At 46.4% G+C, this 20,496-nt stretch overlaps 1 long non-coding RNA gene across 1 annotated transcript in view; it reads left to right on the top strand.

Moving 5' to 3' along the window:
• LOC117976793 (uncharacterized) overlaps window positions 1-9,892 on the top strand; it is a 78,843-nt gene extending 68,951 nt beyond the window's left edge. The window contains exon 4 of the long non-coding RNA XR_004667560.3: window positions 8,784-9,892. This is a non-coding gene — a long non-coding RNA (uncharacterized LOC117976793). The remainder of the gene's footprint in view (window positions 1-8,783) is intronic.
• The last annotated feature ends 10,604 nt before the right edge of the window (window positions 9,893-20,496 follow it).

Here is a 20,496-nt window from a genome sequence, read left to right as displayed (position 1 = left end):
GTGTTTCTCAGCCAAGGAAGTACAGCAGTGGGTTAATGCTCTTGGGATTCATTGGTACTTCCACATACCCTATCGCCTGGAAATAAATGGTCTTATTGAAAGGTGGAATAGCTTCTTGAAGACCCAGTTGCAGCACCAGTTGGAAGGCAGTGTCCTGAAACCATGGGGTTCTGTGTCACAAGGTGCAGTATGTCCTTTGAATCAGAAATCATTACATGGCATTGCCTTCTCCGTGGCAAGAACTCACGAGTCTGGAAATCAAAGGGTAGAAGTAGAAGTGGTTCCTCTCTCCCTTACACCTAGTCACCCACTTACAGAATTTTTGCTTCCCATCCTGGCAACTTGGAGCTTTGTTGGTTTGGAAGTCTTAGGTCTGAATGGGAGAATGCTTATATCAGGGGACACATCGGTAGGATCATTGATTGGAAGATGAGAATGCCCTCCAGCTATTTTGGGCTATTTATACTGTGGTACCAATTAGAAGAACAAGGATTTTAGCTTTCGTTTTTTTCTACTGACAGGAGCGATTAATTCCAGTTACCGGGGGAAACTGGTTTGCAGCTACACAATGGGGCAAGGAGAGTTATATCTGGAACTGAGAAGATTCTCTGGGGAACAGGAGAGTTTGGGGAGGGATGGGCAAGGGCAGCATCCTTAGCTCATGACTTGATGCCACCTACTCTGTTGACACCGTGAATGACTCAAAATTAGGCCTGTCTCTGTAGCCATTTCTTTGTCTCTTTGACATGAGCCGGGTTCGGGATTTCCTGCCTCCAGCCCCAGCCCCGGCCCTTGGGCACCCTAGGTTTGGCCTTCCGCGCCATGCTGCTTCACATGGTGAATATTGATGCTGCAGTATTCACAGAGACCTTCTTCCCCAGGACCCTCCTCCCCTATGATCTATGCTTCCTCTTTCACTTACTCAAATTGAGCCCCGCTCAATGTGGTTTCTGTTTCCAGTAATTTTCCCTCAGACTGCAGCTCTTTCCTTCTGGAATGAATTGTTTGCCGGATATTTCTGAGACTCTCAGGAATTTAAAGTGTTCCACCCTCTCTGCTCCACCCAGAGCCAGGCCCAGTTATCTTCACTGTGAGCCCCTGGGACTCCTCTTCCCTGCTCAGGATGCGCTCAGCTCTGATCAGGGTGTTGTCTTCATCTTTTGGGGGTGAGAATTTGTGGGTGACTTTTTAATTTTTGTGACCAAGTCCTGTTGTTGCTGGTTTGGCATATTTGTCCATGTCCTCAGGTTTGATAGGTCTCCTGTCACCTAATTTGGTTGAAGAGGTTAGAGGTTAGAGGTGGGATTTTTGTTGTTGTTGGCTGAGGTGGTGGGTTTTTGGGGGGCTGCATCCTATCTGCTCTACTTGGTTGTCAGGAGAGGTTATAGGGAGATTGGGGAACCTACTGCCACCATGACCACATTGCCCTTGAGTTGGATTCTTAGTTGATTTTCTTTCTAAGGCCCTAATATATAGATTTTAAGGCTGTGAATTTATCTTTAAATTCCGTTTTGGCTGAAGTCCACAGATTTTGGTAGATAAGGCTCTTATGTTGCTTTATTTTGAAAGATTGGTTCATTTCGGTTTTGGTTTCCTTTTAGACCCATGATACCTATTTTCTAGATTGTGTTTTCCTTGGAGGTAGAGACGACATCTCTGTACATGGTTGTGTCTTTTGTAATTATTTAGTGTCAGAGCTGTAGGAAATGCTTGATATTTTTTGTTGTTGGAATGGAATGAAAATAGTGTTACACATTCCTGTTCTCTATCTGGTCCAGCATACAAACGAGACACAGCAGGAAAGAAGGAGTATTTAACATAGTACATCTGGGGTTCTTGGATCAAAATATGTTGTGATACTTCCAATTTAGGGTTAATTTGCCTAAGTATTATCTTTTTGTGGTGGTAACTCTCCCCCAGGAATATTGATTGGAATAATACGTCTCTTTCTTTCCTTCCTTTCTTTCCTTTCTTTCCTTTTCTTTTCTTTTCTTGTCTTTCTTTCTGTCTTTCTTTCTTCTTTCTCTCTCTTTCTTTCTTTCTTTTTTAACACAGGGTTTCACTCTGTCACCCAGGCTGGAGTGCAGTGGTGCCATCTCAGCTCACTGCAACCTCTGCCTCCCGGGTTCAGGCAATTCTCCTGCCTCAGCCTCCCATGTAGCTGGGATTACAGGTGCCCACCACCACACCCAGCTAATTTTTATATTTTTTTTGGTAGAGACAGGCTTTCATCATGTTGGCTGGGCTGGTCTCGAACTCCTGACTCAAATCTGCCCAACTCAGCCTCCCGAAGTGCTGGGATTAGAGCCAGCCAGCCCGGCAGGGACAATACATCTTTGAAGGATCAGCATTTATTAATCAAATTGCCTTCCTTATAGCTGAATGTAACATCACTGAGGGAATGAGAGTTTGGATGCTGATGAAGAAGAAATATTTTTGAAGCGTGGTTCAAAGCTGGAGAGGGCTGACTTGAGGAGCAGGAGTATCTAGAAATGTTTCCTAATCCTGACTACATCTTAGAATTCTTTGGAGGGGAGTGGTGGTTTCTAAAATACACCTAAGAGATTGTAATTTAATTGATTTCAGGTGGGGCCTGGGCACTAATAATTCAGAGGACGGAAGAAAGTAGAACAGCTTAGACTTAAGTGTATCCATTTTGCAGTTTTTTTCAAAGATCTAGCGGTGGAGATGGCAGCTGCCTGGTACAGCACTGCGCCCTACCCATGGAGCATCCGAAAAAGTGGCAATGCATTCCTGTAGGTACATGGGAAACCAAGTGGCAGGAAAGGAGGCTACTTGGCAAAGATTGTTTGATAACACTGTGGGCTGGGCAGGAGCGCTGAGTAGCAGATGGGACAGGAAGAAGCTTGCTGCAGTAGCCCAGGGAGAGGCAGCTTCAGCCACAGGCCCCCTGGGTTAGATTTTCTCCCCTTCTGCAACCTAGAGTGGCTCCCCTTCATGCTATTCTCAGGGCTGGGATAGCAGTGGCTGGGGCTGTTGTAACAAAGCACCACAAACTGGGTGGCGTCAACATAGTAATGTATTGTCTCACAGCTCTAGAGCTAGAAGTCTGAAATCACTGTGTCGGCTGGATTTGGGTTCCTCCTGAGGGCTGTGAGGGAAGGCTCTGTTCCAGGCCTCTCCCTTTGGTTTGTCAGGGGCCATCTTCTCTGGGTCTCTTCACATCATTTTCCTTTCTGCATGTTTTTTTCCAGATACTCCCACACACACACTTTTTTTACAATCTTTTTTTTTGATATGGAGTCTTGCTCTGTCGCCCAGGCTGCAGAGCAATGGCATGATCTCAGCTCACTACAACCTCCGCCTCCCAGGTTCAAGCGATTCTCCTGCCTCAGCCTCCCATGTAGCTGGGATTAGAGACACACACCACCACGCTCACCTAATTTTTGTATTTTTTGGCAGAGAGGGGGTTTCACCATGTTGGCCAGGCTGGCCTTGAACTCCTGACCTCAAGTGATCTGCCTGCCCTGGCCTCCCAAAGTGCTGGATTACAGGCTTGAGCCACCGTGCCTGGCCCAGATTTCCCCTTTTTATAGGGACACCAGTCCTATTGGATTAGGGCCCATCCTAATGACTTTATTTTAACTTGATTCCTTTTGTAAAAATCATGTCTCCAAATAAGTCACATTCTGAGGTAGTGGGAGTTCAGAATTCAACATATGAATTTGAGCAGGACAGAGTTTAACTCATAAGAGTTGACAAAGCCAGGTCTCTTTATTTCTTTGTTAGTACCTACAAATCACCAACACAAAATGGCTGCGTTCCCTCCCTAGGAGTTCTGACTGGGTCTTCCTGATTGACTTTCTGCTCTCCACAAGCAGCTCTCAGTTGATGCTTTCTCCTCTCTTATGCTGCCAAAATGTGTCCTGTAACCATTTCCAGTGTAGTCACATCATTCTTTTTTTTGTTATGCCCAATAGCTGAGTGACCTGGGTGGTCCAAAAATTCCCCTGAAGTCTTGTGACCTGGTCACGCAACACAGCCAGCAACGGCAGCACCCGCCCACCCTGGGGAAATTTGTCATTCCAGACTGTTTTATCTGAATCCTAGTTCATACACTTGTATGACTATGTATACCTGGAATTGCCCTTAGAGACTAAATATCCTAGAGGTGTTCAACCAGTTTTCACAAATACACTGTTTTTAGAGACAGGGTCTCAGTCTCTCTCCCAGGCTGTAGTGCAGTGATGCCATCATGGCTCACTGCAGCTTTGAACTCCTGGTCTCAAGCAATCCTCCCACCTCGGCCTCCTGAGTAGCTGGGATAGCTGAGACAGCTGAGACTTCAGATGCACACCACCATGCCTGGCTAATTTTCTTTATTTTTTGGAGAGGCAGGATCTTGCTATGCTGCTTAGTCTGGTCTTGAACTCCTGGCCTCAAGTGATTATCCTGCTTTGGCCTCCCAAAATTTTGGGATTATAGGCATGAGCCACCATGCCCAGTTCAAATAATCTCTTTTATTCAAATGAACTATTTGGTAAATCCTCAATGTAAAACAGGTAAAAAGAAATGAATGGACTAGGAGTTCCCATTTTTGTAATTTGTGGATGTTGCATGACTGTTGTGGAACCAATGGAGTACTTCCATGGAGCCCCGAGTTTCTCTGTCTCAGAGAAAACTGCAGATCTCTCCAAACTCCTTGGTTTGCAGGAAAGGAAATGGAACCCAAAGAAATGAAAAGAACGAGCCAAAAGCACTATAGAGTGGAAGATCCAATGGGGAACTCTGGTATCTTGAAACCTAGACTAGTACTATCACAAGGGCCTGCCTCTGGCAGTCAGGACCTTAAAAAGAATGAGTTTACCATTGTTTTAGAAAGTATTTCTCGGCCAGGCGCGGTGGCTCATGCCTGTAATCCCAGCACTTTGGGAGGCCAAGGCGGGCGGATCATGAGGTCAGGAGATCTAGACCATCCTGGCTAACATGGTGAAACCCTGTCTCTACTAAAAATACAAAAAATTAGCCAGGTGCAGTGGCGGGCGCCTGTAGTCCCAGCTACTCAGGAGGCTGAGGCAGGAGAATGGCGTGAACCCGGGAGGCGGAGCTTGCAGTGAGCTGAGATGGTGCCACTGCACTCCAGCCTGGGCGACAGAGCGAGACTCCATCTCAAAAAAAAAAAAAAGAAAGTATTTCTCAAGTGAGTTCTGGACAGCATCTTGTAAGTAAGTATGATTCCCAAATAAATTCTGGAAAAGCTGTTCTATAATTCTCCATAGCTAACTCTCATAGCATATTAGTGTACTTAAGGCTCAAAGATGTCCTGCAGCATAGAAAGCCACTTATCTTTGCTTATTCCAGTTTTTCCAAAAGTCTTAAAAAACAAAAACAAAAAGGTGTTACATTTTCCTAGGACTGCTTGCACTCTGCTTTGGAGCCCAGAAGAGTCTTCTCTTAAGGAGTGAATCTCTACAGGGAGCAACTCAGTCATGCTAACAGTGGCTGTGAGATTTCAGGTATCATGACCTGCACCATTTCCTTTGCCTGGGAATTGCTGGCCAGCATCTCTGGCAGGTGCAAGGATGGAGGCAGATGAGCGAGGAATTGCAGTGTGGTAGAAATGAATGGTGCTGTCTTTAAATTGCCCCTTGGAGTTTTGTACTTCTTGTACCTTTTGGGAGAAGAGTAGCCTTCAAGAGCCTGGATGTGGCCAGTGGTCTGGGAGAGATTTCCTAGCCTATTCTTTCATTGTTTTGCCTCCTTTCTCTAATGCATGCCTACTTCCAAATCCTCCCTTCAAATGCTTGCTCCTCTCCATTCCTGCCAACACCTTTCTGAGGCTCTCATCGTTCTCCAGTGACCTCCAGGCAGAGCACTCTAAGGTCCGTCACCCTTATCTTCCCTGGACAGTTGGTGTATGTAAATGTGATTACCAGAATCTTTTGCAAGGATGAAGTTCCAACGCTCCAGCATGAGAATTTCCAACACTCCTTTAGAGTCTAGGAATAAACAAACCCAATTAAATTCACAGCCACCACCAGAGGGCACAGTGAGACTCATGCAGGAGTAAAGGATGTTGAATAGAGACTGCAAAAACTTACTCTTGAAATACATTTATTTATTTATTTATTTATTTATTTATTTATTTATTTATTTATTTATTTTTCTGTTCATAGCTGGTTCACATAGTCTTAGAAACAGGCAAAGTTTGAATCTAAAAACTGCAGAGTGAAATACTGTAGCTTTGGTCATTATTCGTGACTTCTTCATTGCCTTTATTCCAAATTCAGTAGAATTCTCTTATAATTAGACTCATGCCACACCACTGCAGTTGTGCCCTGGGGACCTAATCCCAGCCTTTCATAGATGTGCAGGCAGAGTGTTCACAAGAAGTTTCCAGCCTTGTTCTCACAAACATGAATGCTAAGGAGGACTCCTTTATAATTAAGAGTTTCAACTATAAAGCAGGGCTGGGGAAAAATAAGGTGTACAGTAGAGGCTGTTCTGGGTTGGCCTTCAGAAAATGGGACTCTGACTCCAGCTCTGATGTGATTAACCCTGTGAATCTATGATGTAACAACAGTGAGAGTGGATGTTCATTGAGAACCTACTGTATGCCACCTACTGTGTGCCAGCCGGGCACCTTATAAATATTATCACCATTCTTATGATAAAACTGCGAGACAGATATTTTCCCCTTTATTTAACAAATACAAAAACTGATGCTCAGAAATATTAAATGATGTGCTTAAAGACACACAGCCAGCAAGTGATGGAACCATGAAACCATTTCTAGGTGTGTTTGGCCATAAACCAGGTGATTTTTCATTACTTACACTTTTTCCACTTTTTGATGTTTCAGTTTCTGTACATTCTTTGTAATAAAATTCACTCCTGTCTTTCTGCTTATTCAGGCTTGGCTAACTGTTGTCACAATCTCAAACTCTCAGGGGTTGAATAAGATAAAAACCTTTCTTGTTTATGCATAAGTCCAATGCAAGTCAGACAGGGGCCTTTGCTCCAAACAGTCATTCAGGCACCCAGTTTCCTTCCATCTTTTGGAGCTGCCGTCTTCAGAATGTGGCTTTCAGGGTCTCCATGGATCAGAAAGGAGAGTCATATGAGAGATTTGTATGTGCCAGGCCTGGAAGTGGCACACATCACTTTCCATTTGTCTGAACTAGGTAATCCAGTCCTAACCTAATGGCAAATAGATTGGGAAATAACGTTGAGCCCTGTGTCCAGGAAGAAGAAGAGAAAATGGATATCGATGAACCTATCCCTCTCCACATCCCTATCTCATGAGATTGTGGTAAAGATAAAATAAAATAGTATCTGTCAGAGTACTTTACCAACAAGAGAGGTGTGGTAGTTTAAGCCTGGAGGGAAGGAGCTGTCAGAGAGAGATTGCAGATGGGGATATACATGAACAGCGATTATCATGGCCCAGTAAAGAGCTTGTTCTATGTCCTGGGTTGAGGAATAAGGAAAAAGAGACTAGAGAAGCGTCACTCATCTCCCCAAATTTATGTAAGCCTTTCACTCTTTGGCTCACACTCTTATTTCTAGTATTCATTCATTTATTCACTCATTTATTCTCCAACAAATTGTTACAATATCCTGGGCATTATGCCATGTGCTGGTGTGTGTGTATGTGTGTATGTGTGTGGGTAATGCCTCACGCTAAAGAAAATCTCCCTCTGGAGCTGGTGTCAATTCTAGGAAAGATGCATTGCTGTCTGCTCTAACACAGAAGCATTCCAATGTCATTGACTTGTCACCAGTTTGCTAGCTGGTGTACATGATGAAGGATGCCATTTCAAGGACTCAGCAATGGTCTTTTTTGCTAGTAGGTTGGGTACTCAGCAATCACAGTAAATAAATCAGAATCCCTGTTTTAGGACTTTTGTGTAAACTGTGTCCTTTTTACCTTGACCACTCTCTTCAAAGACACATTGAACAAATACTGAGATATCTGAGGGGAGAGATTGGATGACAAACACACAGCATGGGCCACCCTGTCTAGATGGTGACTGAGAACCTCAAATGTGTATATGGCCTTCAGTCATCATTAATGTGTGACCCAAAGATCTATACATGCACTTGGTGCCCAGTTCCATAGGTCTATCTGCATTCTGCTTTCCCAGATTTCCTCAACTCTCATCTTCCAGTCTGTTCCTTCCAGGCCATTAGCCAGCTGGCTGAGCCATCTAATCCTACCATGAAGGAGTACACATCTATGCCTCAGGCCACATCCTTCCTCCACGTACAGCATATGATCAAGTATACTGGTTCCAGCTTGTCCCATTGGAAGAACCACCTCTTACCATTATCCTTCAGGGTCACTTTTGTTTGGGGCAACAATGCAGCAACAATCCCATTAAATCAACACTGAGTTCAGTGAGATGTCGGGTACTCCCAGGAGGCTATAAGTGTGGATCGATTGGGAGTCAGCAGTGCAGCAGAGAGGGGTGAAATGGGAGTCTGGACCATCTGTTTAAATAATTTACTTAATCTTTCTGGACCAGCTACAGGTTAGATCCAAATGTATCACTTCTGTTGCATGATAAATTACTGTTACATGTGTCCAAAAGTAGGACTCTATAGGTTAGATAACACCAACTCATAATGGAAACCAGACTGCATAGTAACAGGGTGCCGCATAGTCAGCTGCTCTGTCTCCACTAGGGTCCAGTAGTATGCCAGGAGCTACTTGCCAAACAAGATGGTTCTCTCCAGTAGTGCATGGCCTTATTCCAGAATCTGAGGGCTCTGTGCTGTGACTCTTCTATTTAAGGCTGCCACATCCTTATCCATTGCAGATGCCCCTAGCACCACTGGATCTGTTGGTCACATGGCCCGAGAAACAGAATACCTGGAACCACAGCTTGGATTTGCTGCCCACACTCAACACTGGTGGCTTTCTGAGGCATCAGGGAACTGGGAGAGAAGTTTATACTATGTTGTCTTCAAAATCTAAAGAAACTGCAGCATGATGTCTCTCTTTAAAAAAACATTTATATGATAGTTTTATTGTTCAGATAATATATAAGATAGTATTATGGATTAGTATTTCTCAAATAAAAGAATATGATCTCTCTTTTACATTTATTTTATTTTATTTTTTAATTTTTATTCTGGGTTCAGGGATACATGTGCAGGTTTGCTATATAGATATGATAAGTAAAGGTAAACTTCTTTGGTCTCACTCTACTGATGGATTGCCTGAGGCCGTGTTGATCTGCCCCAGTAAAGCTCCATATCCAGTGGCATGTGCCTGTAGTCCCAGCTACTTGGAAAGTGAGAGAATCACTTGAGCCTAGAAGTCCAAGGGTTCAGCCCAGGTAACAGTTAGACCTTATCTCTAAAAAAAAAAAAGAAATAAAAAATTTATATTTTGACCAGCAGCTGAAATGGAGTATTAAGCTTGCAGTATCCACTGCCAGAGGTGAGCTGATTGGGAATACAATAGGGACAAATACCTTCATCTCTCATATCTTGAATGGTAATGCTAATCTCTAAAATTCCTCCAGAAATGTGGCATTGCTTCTAATTTTTCTTGGAGGCTAGTATTGGGGATAGGAAAATGTCAAGAGCTTCCATTTGGCCTTTCAAGGGCTTCCATTTCTTCTCATAATGGTTCTCACTCCACAAATCAGGCCACTACTGTAAGGGATCTACCAGCTGGTAAGTATATGCTAATTATATCTATCCTAACTATATATTTGGGCACTGGGGAAATAACCACAGGGTGGGTTTGCAGATGCACTGGATCTTCTGTGAGAATGACTTTTGTCAGCACTTAGGGTTCTAGAATTCCATTCATAATGGGCTCTGGGTCTGTGAACTGACTTTGAGGCATAGGCCACAATTTTCCTTTGCAGTGGTTAATGTCAGTCTTCATTTGCCAGATTGAGATATTTTCTTGTTTGTATAAACCCAGTAGCACCCTAATTGGTTGTCTACGCAACTCACTCCTTGGACTCTGTAATCTATTAATTACTGTCATAGCCCTGTGAACCAAAGCACTCTGACTGAACCTACCACTCTGGCTTGCTGCCTATCAAGTAATTATGTTTGCAGTGTGTGCCTTTGAAAGCCACCACTGAGCTTCTCCAAGATGCTGGTATCTTGCTCACCAATGCGCTTTCTACTGTCTGAGTGAAAAGTATGCCCTCTGGGTGGTAGGTTCTTGGTCTAAACATAAGAAGTCCCTGTATAATATTCCCAGTTCCCTGAGCCTTCTATTCTCTTCCTCAACACTATGCCAAAGTATTTCTGTGGTCTCCACTTTTTTTTCTGTAGTTCCTTGTGGAGTCAAGGCCTCAGATATCCATCCTGGCAAACTATCCATGTGTTCTTGATACAAAACTAAATTATGAGTCATAAATGAGTTATCCCATGTCAACAAATACCCTACTATCCAGCTCTGTATTCGCCCCCCTCTTTGGGCTACTACCCTCAATATTCACTTTATGTTCAGCAGTTCTTGCTAGGGTTTGTAACTCTTTTCTTATCTAGACAATTTCACCCTGAAACAGGATTTTACATCTGCACTTGAGCTTGCTGAGACCTGCCTCTGGCTCTCAGTCTGGAGAGAATGAGAGGTGGTGAAGGTTAGCTTTTCTTGAGGAGGACGGGCATCACCTTGGGAAGCCACTGCTTCAGGTGAGATTATTATACTGTACATCCAGCAAGTAGAGTCTAGTCTTCTCTGGCAAAGGTGAAGGTGTCACATCTTTGGGGAAGGAGGGCTTACAGGAATTTGGAGTTTCTAGATGCTCAGCTTCATCCACCTAATTGTCTCCATCCCAAGTCTGAGATTTCTACATTTTCCCTATCAGGACCCTAACTTGACATAGCATACTTGCCAAGGCTATGCATTTCATCTTCATGGCAGCTCCAAAACCCTTAGAATCAGATTCTGACCTGATTTTCACACAGTTTTCCCTGATGTTGCAGGAAACAAAGACCTCCTTTAATATTGCCATAGAAGTCACCTGGCTTTTAGAGCCATTAATCAACTTCCCTGACCCTATCATTTATTTAAATGTCTTTAGTGCTGCCATTAGTAGCCATCCTAGTCCAAAAGCCTCATAGGTGACATTGCTTCTGTATTAGTCCATTTTCATACTGCTGATAAAGACATACCCGAGATTGGGCAGTTTACAAAAAAAAGAAGTTTAATCAACTTACAGTTCCAGGTGCCTGGTGAAGCCTCACAATCATGGCGGAAGGTGAAAGGCATATCTCACATGGTGGCAGACAAGCGAAGAGGGCTTGCGCAGAGAAACCCCACTTTTTAAAACCATCAGATCTTGTGACAGTTGTTCACTATCATGAGAACAGCATGGGAAAGACCTGCCCCTATGATTCAATTCCTCCCACCAGGCCCCTCCTACAACATGTTGGAATTCAAGATGAGATTTGGGTGGGGACACACCCAAACCATGTCAGCTTCTATACTGGTTGAAGGCCGTGGCCACTTAATCTTCCAATGCCTTGTCTTATGCCTGACCTGCACTTTACCCAATTAACTACAGTGAAAATTGAAAAAATCACAAGTCTACCAAATGCCAAGGAGTTGTTACTGGCCATGTACTACCAGCAATGGAATACCTATTACTTTAAGACAAATGAGACATTCAACTCATAATTCCATCCTGATAATTGTTTTCTAGAATCACTCTTGGATGCAGAGCTTTAAGCAAGGATTAAAGTGCTGACACTGTATTTGCAAGGCATAAGAACAGGGAAATAAGGGTGGAAAAAAAAGGGAAGTGAGGCAAAGATACATGTAAAACAATGCAATGTGTTACTGTGCTGGCCACTGCTTCATGATTAACCATGAGGAGGCATGTGATTCAATTGGCATGTGTGTTCATGCTGCATGGTGGATTTTCTCTAGAATTTCAAGGAGAAGCCAGTTCTCAGAGTTATCCACAGAAGGGAGAAATGAAGAGACATTTATTTTGTAGCTCTATTTTGTCTTCCACTTCTTAGCGGGTGCTAACACTCTTATCTTACATTATTTTGCTCCATAGCAGGTACTCAGAAAGCTAGAGGCCATGATCTAGGTGTAGCAATTTAGCCAAGTCTAGGAACAGAGGACAACTTGGTGTGGCAAATGGTATGTGTTGGTCATGTAGGCTTGTGCCTAATCTAGATTCTTGCCAGCATGGGGAAGTTGTTACAAGCAGTGGCAGCAGCATGGTTCAGGCAGAAATGTGGGAAGGAAGCCAGGGATGGTGACCCCAGAAAGCCAAAGTCTGTGTCAGACACATGATGCTGTGTCAGACACAGGATAACATGGAAAAAGCAGGTTCATGTTACCCATTAAGACTTGCCTCACAGACTATCTAGCCAGCTCCAATTTGGGGCTTTACACATTATAAATTGGAACTTAAGTGTGCTAACATTGTCCATGCAAGCACTCATGTGTGCCCAGTTTTATGTAATAGCTCTGGTCCTGAAAAATATGGAGGAGCTCATGTTTCAAGAAGCCTGGTAGAAAACCGTTTTGTGAAAGTGTGGATTTCTTTGCCAATGTGAACAATAATGTTCTAATTTGGCAATAAGAGGAGTTTAGTTTCAACACAATAAATTTGAAGTTTCACACAACCCAATGTTGTATACTGTTCTAAAAAGTCTAATTTTAGCCAGGCACGGTAGCTCATGCCTGTAATCCCAGCACTTTGGGAGGCTGAGGCAGGTGGATCACTTGAGATCAGGAGTTCGAGACCAGCCTGGCCAACATGGTGAAACCCCATCTCTACTAAAAATACAAAAATTAGCTGGGAATGGTGTTGGACACCTGTAATCCCAGCTACTCAGGAGGCTGAGGCAGGAGAATCACTTGAACCCGGGAGGCGGAGGTTGCAGTGAGCTGAGATCGCGCCACTGCACTCCAGCCTGGATGACAGAGGGAGACTCCATCTCAAAATAAATAAATCAATAAATAAATCAAATAAATAAATAAATAAATAGTCTAATTTATTATTTGCCTTGGCCAGATTAAATTGTTACTCACTAGGGATAAAGCTAATGGCTTCCAGATATAGCACATTCTCAAGCAAAGTTGACGGGCATGGACTTTTCGCACGAGATGATTCCTGGCTTGCAGCTCTAGACCGGGTTTTGTGGAGATCCTCAGGCCAGGAAAGCAACAGCAAGTTTCTTAACCTCTCTGGCTCCCAAGTGACTCTTCATTTTATTTCATGGAACAAATAAGGAAATATATGGAAAATTCTAATCAAAAATGCCAGGTACATATTATTATTTTGTCGTTATTGAGATAGAGTCTTGCTCTGTCACTCAGGCTGGAGTGCAGAGGCACGATCATAACTCACTGCAACCTTCACTCCTGGACTCCAGTGAAAGTTCCCTCCTCAGCCTCCCAAGTCGTTGGGATTACAGGCATGAGCCACCACACCCCGCATTTTGTTTCCTTTTTTTTTTTTTTTTTTTTTGGAGACGATGGTCTTGCTGTGTTGCCCAGCCTGGTCTAGAACTCCTGGGCTCAAGCAATCCTCCCGCCTCTGCCTTTTGAGTAGCTGGAATTACAGGCCTGCACTACCATGCTTGGTCCTGGTACAGATTATTATTCAATATCACTTCTCCAGCATCAGTTTCACTCTCAGTAGACTCAGGTGCTGGTCCAGGTAGTAACAGCTAACACCCACTAAGCACTTCCTCTGTGCCAGGCACCGTGCTCAGTGCTATAGGAGTTAAGCCCCTTTGAATCCTCATAGTAACCACGAGCTGAGCATTTTTATTTATCTATCAGAGAGCGCGAGTAACAGGCTCTAAGTCTGGTCTCTGGGATTCCAATGTTCTCTTTCCACCCACTGCGCTGCTTTGTTGGATCTTAGAGGGTCTCCCGACTCACTGTCGGCTTTAGCATGCCCTGTGATCTGAGAAGAGGGGAGGTGAGACGCTACTGGAGGGGCACCGGGGTGATGGGCCAGGTGTGGAGATTGCCTGCAACTCAGTTCCCACAGCCTGGGGGTCAGCCGAAAGGAAACCCACAAAATATGTGTCAGTGTTCAGCCCAGGGACTCTGTTTTGGGGTGACAGGGAGCTGCCCTGCTGGGATTATCCCTACACAGTCATTTTAAGGAGGTTTCCAGCAACAGTACTCAAAGCTAACAGGGTGTGTAACACCCAGAAATTACAATTTACCAGAAAATCCCAATCCCTGGGCATATTCTTCACAGTAGAGGTGTATTCAAAGGCTACTCAGCGCAGTGGGCGTCTGACTCATCAAGCTCGCCCCGCTAACCAGTGCCCGTCCTTGCCTATCAGACAGCGCAGGGGCCAGGTGGGCCCAACTCCTTTCGCTTTCCTCTGGGTCAGGAGCCAGGGCGTCAGCCTCCCTGGGGGGTGACCATGATCTTCTGCGTTGGTTTGTGTTTATTGTGGGGAGGAGGCTGAAGGAAGGGTCTGGGCTGCAGGGGCCTGTGCCGTGGGATCTGATATTTGCCCTTGTCCTGGACATTCTCCCTTTCCCCTAATGAGCCAGCGTATCATCAGTAATATAGATGCAGAGCCCACTCCCTGGACTCACAAACCAGTAACTCACTCAGCTTCTCTGTGCCTCAGTTTCCTTATCTGTAAAACAGAAATCGCCACAGGACCGACTTCTTAGAATGGTGAGGATTAAATGAGCTGAGCTAGCAGAGAAGATTTAGAATATTTAGTGTCTGTCAAGTGAGCAGGGCTGTATACATTTAGCTATTATTATGCCATACCTTAGGCTCCTTCAGGGTGCTGAGACTAAGTAGAAAGAAAAGCCACACCCCCTAAAAAGAGCTCTAGAATCTTAGAAAGTCAGAGCTGCAGGTGACCCTGTCCAAGCTCTGAGGCCTGGTGCTGTGTTAGCAACTGTTCCAGCATGAAAATCCAAACTATCATCTCTGGTCTTTCTCTGTGGTGACTTCATCTACTGAACCCCAAGTATGGCTCACATAGGGGACTGCATTCTGTCTGAGGCTCCCCTCACACAGCACTGCCCCCGACAGTTGCTAGAAGAGCTCCTAGGTGAGTCATACTTGTGACAGCTTTTGGGTAGACCAGAAGCCTGTGCCCAAGGAGGGCTCCCACAGGTGAGTGGGGCTGCCCCACCCTCTGTTGCCTGCCTCTTCCCCCTGGGCAGGGCACCCTCAATAGGCTCTTTGTTCTCAGGACTCACCCCTGCTCCACCTAGTCTTTAACTGTCCCACAATCTGGGCTCAGGGCTTTACTTAAACCACCAAGCCCTTGCATCAAACCACAAGAAGAAAACCACACGCCTTTGGAATTGCTCAGTGCTCTCTTGTTTTTTTTCCCTTCCTTTCTTCTTCCCTCCAGCACACACACACACACGCGCCCACACACACAGACACACACACACAGCAGTTTTCCCATCAAGCAACTGTTTCCTGGTGTCATGAGACAGGCTGTCCAGGACTTGTTTTGGGAACGTGTGAACACAGGCGTACCCATAGCCCTTACGACACTCAGGGGACCAGCCAGCCCCCTCTCTTGGGCCTGGAGCCCTCACCTCAGCTGCTGTTGGTGCTGTCTTGAAGCGCAGCAGACCTGGGACGGGAGCTGCCTTGCGTTTGTAGGCTCTCTGGACCAGGTGGCAGTAGCCCAGCCTTGAGCCCAGTGGTCTCGGTCAATGCCAGGCCTTGTGGACTTCTGGGTCCACTGAAGATCATGAGGTCAATGCTGGCAGCCTGGCCCCTTTGAGCTGCCCACACACAGTGGACTTCTGGCCCTGGGAACACAAGCTCCCCTGTCTGGGACTATGGAGTCCTTGGCAGAGTGGGAAGGGGAAGGCAAAGTTGGTGAAGTGAGGGAAGGGTGAGGGTTCTATCAGTTTTTCTGGGCCCTCGGTCTGATTTCTCAGTGCAGATGAGGCAGCCCCAAAGTACCTTCCAAGAGAAAGGAGATGAAGCACCTTCAAAACACAAGTGTCCCAAGGCACCAGCCCTGCCATCACAGTGAGGATGAGAGATGGGCTCTTACAGGGTCACAGATTCCGATGCTTTCCAGGCCAGGCAGGTAATTCAACATGGAAAAGGCCAAACAGGTTATGCAGTACATGTTAAGAGAGACACTTAAATTAAAATGTTTTAATTTAAAAACATTATTTTAGGGCTGGGCACAGCACTTCGGGAGGCCGAGGTGGGAAGATGACTGGAGGCCAGTAGTTCGTGACCAGCCTGGGCAGCATAGCAAGACCCCACCTCTACAAAACACACACACACACACACACACACACACACACACACACACACAAAACATTCTTTTAGCTAAATAAAATGTATTTTTGATCAGATGCAGCCTCATGGCTGTGAGTTTCCAGCCCTCTTCCCTACAATCCACAGTTCTGCTATTTAGAACTGTAGAATAAAGGTTCATAAAGAAAACTGTCAGAGTCCCTTAAGGGCTTAAAACACAGCACTGGCTTGGGTGCTGGTAGAGCTGTGGTTAAAAACACAGCCTTTGATGTCCAGCTCTGATAAGCATTTCTCATTGGCTTCATTTTAGCTGTATGAGTATTGAACACATTATTAAACCTTGCTAAGTTTCAGTTTCCTCCTCTGTAAAATGGGGAGTCTATCTTTTAGCATAATGAGGCACCTCACATAGTAGGTGAAGCTTAATAAATGACCGCTGTGATGTGCTGCACCCACTTCCCCTAACCCCACACAAGGAGCTGGATGCCTTTTGCTGAATAGCAATGGTTCAGTGGACTGAGGGTTAATGCTTCTGTGGCTCTGGTCTGTGGCAAGAGGGGGTGTGGAAGTCAGAGCCAAGGTCAGACCTTCACAGGCCATTTCCCTGTGAACACAGAACAAATACTCTCTTTGCAGCTGGGCTGTTCATTTTAAATTCAGCAAGGAGGGCTCATTGGGGAAGTTTTGCCCTGGAGTCTTGGAATTTCTCACCAGATCTCTAGTGTTCACTTCCAGCTGCTCCCACTTTGCCCACCTTAGTTAGCAGTGGCCCATTTGCCCTTGATCTTAGCAAAAGAAGCAGATCTGCCCAACATCATGGCGTCTGGGGGTGGGGAACCCATCCGTGGCAGTGCCTTGGAGGCGTTTGAGAGAGGGGTTGGGCTAGGCTTCCTGAAATCGCCTTCTCCCACAGGGCTGTGCACATGAACTTGCAAACTCCTTGAAGGTGGAAGCGACCTGGTCTCTCTGGATCGCCACAGCTCTGAGCACAGCACCTTGGATAAACAATGTGCTTAATGCATGCTGGAATCATTCTATGAAATCTAGACTTGAAAGCAGAAAAACAGGGACAGAATTTTCACTTTTTAAAAAGAAATGTTCATTTTATAAAACGTTTCCTCACTGAAGCCCTTAAGTAGAAACTTCCTTAATTACCCAAAATGAATTTTTGAGTAGCTCAAACCTAAGCTGATGGGCTGAATTGCCCTGTCCTGTCGCTGGCTCCTTCCTTTCCCCACCACCTCTCTAAATTCAATCCCATCCACCCTCAAGCACAGTGAGTATTGTTGAGACTTGCTTTACAGACACCCTGTTCAGTGCTGTGAACATGATCTCATTCCATCACCACGGCCACGGCATGGCCAGATATATTATTTTCCTTCTTTTATAGATGAGAAAATACAGGCTTGGAGAATTCAAAACTACTTGTTCATAGGAATAGCAGAGTCAAGACCCAAAACCCAGCCTCAGGGCCAAACCAATGCTCAGAAATGTCTCTAAGGAAACCCTAACTCCAAAAAAGTCTTCCTGACCTTCCCCACCTCTCCTAGACAGACAGGAATGTCCCGTCTCTCTGGTTTCTGGTGCTCTCCTGGTCTTCTCGGACCTGACGTTCTGCCCTGGGGGCAGCCACCTGGGTGTTTGCTGCCTCACCCTTCTGCCGCCCTTTCTCCCCAACTGCTCACACTGGATTGGAATTGCCTGGAGAGTGAGCAACGGGTCTAAGTCCCCTTTGCATTCCCAGCAGTGCCAGGCTCGGTGCCAGCCCCCAGGGGGCTCTCTGGGTATTTCAGTTATTTGATATATTATTTGTCCCAGAAGAAGGCACTGAGGCCCTCCAAGGAAGAGGCTGACAGGCCTCAGACAACCCCAGAGGTCTCCAGGGGAGCTCAGGCTGTTCTGTTCTAGCCTGGGCAACACTGGAAGCTGCCCTCTCTAGGGCTGTTCCACTCCCTGAGAAGATCTAGGAACAGGCAGGGAGGCTCCCAAATTGCCTCATGGTTCCACAGCCTCCGGCGCGTTCCACCTCCCTGGGCCCTAAGGAGCTGAGGCCCCAGACAGCCCCTTGGGCATGATCCTGGCCACTGGCCATCCCCCTATCTGCCCTCTCTCAGCCAGTGCCACCCACTCTTCTGTGCTATGGGCCTGATACTGCTTCCTGCATTCCTGCTTACAGACCTGCTGAAATAGAATGAACAGAGTCCAGCCAGTCCTCAGCCTGATCACAGCAGGCCTGTCCGAGCATGTGACCTCTCTTCTTCCCCTTTCTTTGTCAGTCAAGCAGAGGTAATAACAATAATTAACCTGGAGCCCCTGATGGGTCCTCCTGGACCTCACACCCAAGGTCTCCCTGGATTATGCTAACAGTCCCAAATAGAAAATGAAGGTTATTATTATTGTTCTCATTGTACGCCCAAAGGAGCTGAGGCTTAAACTAGGTAAAGACAGAGGCACAGAGACAGCCTGGAGCATCCACCAGAGACAGGGACCTTGGGGTGGGGAGAGCTTGCCTGTGCTGAGAGCTAGGAGTGTCTTGTCCCCAGGCTGGCAGTGTGGGGCTTTGCAGCCTATCTTGGCAGGCACCAGAGCACTCCTGGAAGAGGAAGGGGTGGCAGGGACAAAAGCTACAGGGCTGGGATGAAGGTATCCCTGCCTGATCACCTGCCCCAGATCCTACCCAGGGACCCCCTATTACGTACGAGGCATGGGAGGTAAATGGCTCCCCCAGCTCTGCCCCAGACCAGCTCACAGCTGCTGTCTGGGCTGGATGAGCTTGGCAGCCAGTTCCTAGAGGGGTCTCTTGCCAGCAGCACCTATATCATCTAGTAAACCTAAAGGCACATTCCTGTAGAGTGCAGACTGAAGACAGACATCTGAGCTGCTGCCTTGACTTTCCTGTTCTGTGTCTCTTTTCTCATTTTGTTGGGGGGAGGGGTGTGGCCAGAAGAAAGGGGTAGGAGAGGTATAGACAGGATGAAGGGGTACTGTTATGCTTCTCTCTGCTGTTGCAGCCCTGCATTTGGAATATTCCCAGTGATACAGGACGGGGCCAGGGAAATGCTGGGAAGGGAAGGACATGGTCCCTGGCAAGGGCTCCACCCCCAGGCCTGTGCCAACGGACCTAGGTGAGGACAGGCATTTCTGTTTTCATGCCCAAATGTTGTATTTCCCAAGACCACCCTGGCCCGCCATGCCCCCATCCTGTGCCTATAAAACCCAGAGACCTGGCTGGGTGCGGTGGCTCACACCTGTAATCCTAGCACTTTGGGAGGCCGAGGCAGGTGGATCACGAGGTCAGGAGATCGAGACCATCCTGTAACATAGTGAAACCCTGTCTCTACTAAATATACAAAAAAAATTAGCCAGGCGTGGTGGCGGGCGCCTGTAGTCTCAGCTATTTTGGGAGGCTGAGGCAGGAGAATGGCGTGAACCTGGGAGGCGGAGCTTGCAGTGAGCCAAGATCGCGCCACTGCACTCCAGCCTGGGCAACAGAGCGAGACTCCGTCTCAAAAAAAAGAAAAAAAAAAAATCCCAGAGACCCTAGCCGGTAGAGACACAAGCAGCTGGACTTCGAGAGGAGTGGAAGAACACACTGACAAGCACCAGCAGACACCAGCAGGCCAACGACCAGCGGAACAAGGCACAGTTAGCCCAAGGGTAGTTGGAAGAGAGCCTGGCCACCGAGCAGCCTGACTCCAGGGGAAAACCACCTGCCCACCCCATCTCCCTTCTGGCTCCCCCATCTGCTGAGAGCTACTGCCACTCAATAAAACCTTGCACTCATTCTCCAAGCCCACATGTGATCTGATTCTTCCGATACACCAAGGCAAGAAGCCCCAGGATGCAGAAAGTCCTCTGTCCTTGAGATAAGGCAGGGGGTCTAATTGAGCGGATTAACACAAGCTGCCTACAGATGGCTAAACTGAAAGAGCACCCTGTAACACATGCCCACTGGGCTTCAGCAGCAAACATTTACCCCTAGACGCTGCCATGAGGTTGGAGCCCCACAGCCTTCCTGTCTGCATGCTACCCCTAGAGGTGTGAGCAGTGGGGCACTGAAGAAGCGAGCCACACCTCCATCGCACGCCCTGAGAGGGGAACAAGGGAACTTTTCCTGTTTCACCAGTTCAAACTACCTATGGATCAGAAGCTCCAGGAGAAATGAAATTTTACAACTCTGGGAACCCACTGCCCACCAAGATAGATGAGCCTTGTGGGGCCTCCACACAGCCCAGCCCATGCTCTGAATTAGGCGCCTCCTTTCCTGAAGACCCTGCCTCCTTCCCAGATGCCACTCTACCCATCCATC

This window comes from Pan paniscus, chromosome 17 (assembly GCF_029289425.2).
Source record: "Pan paniscus chromosome 17, NHGRI_mPanPan1-v2.0_pri, whole genome shotgun sequence".
NCBI classification, from domain to species: Eukaryota; Metazoa; Chordata; class Mammalia; order Primates; family Hominidae; genus Pan; species Pan paniscus.
The sequence above is the reverse complement of the archived record's forward strand: the minus strand, read 5'-3'. Positions and strand labels throughout refer to the sequence as shown.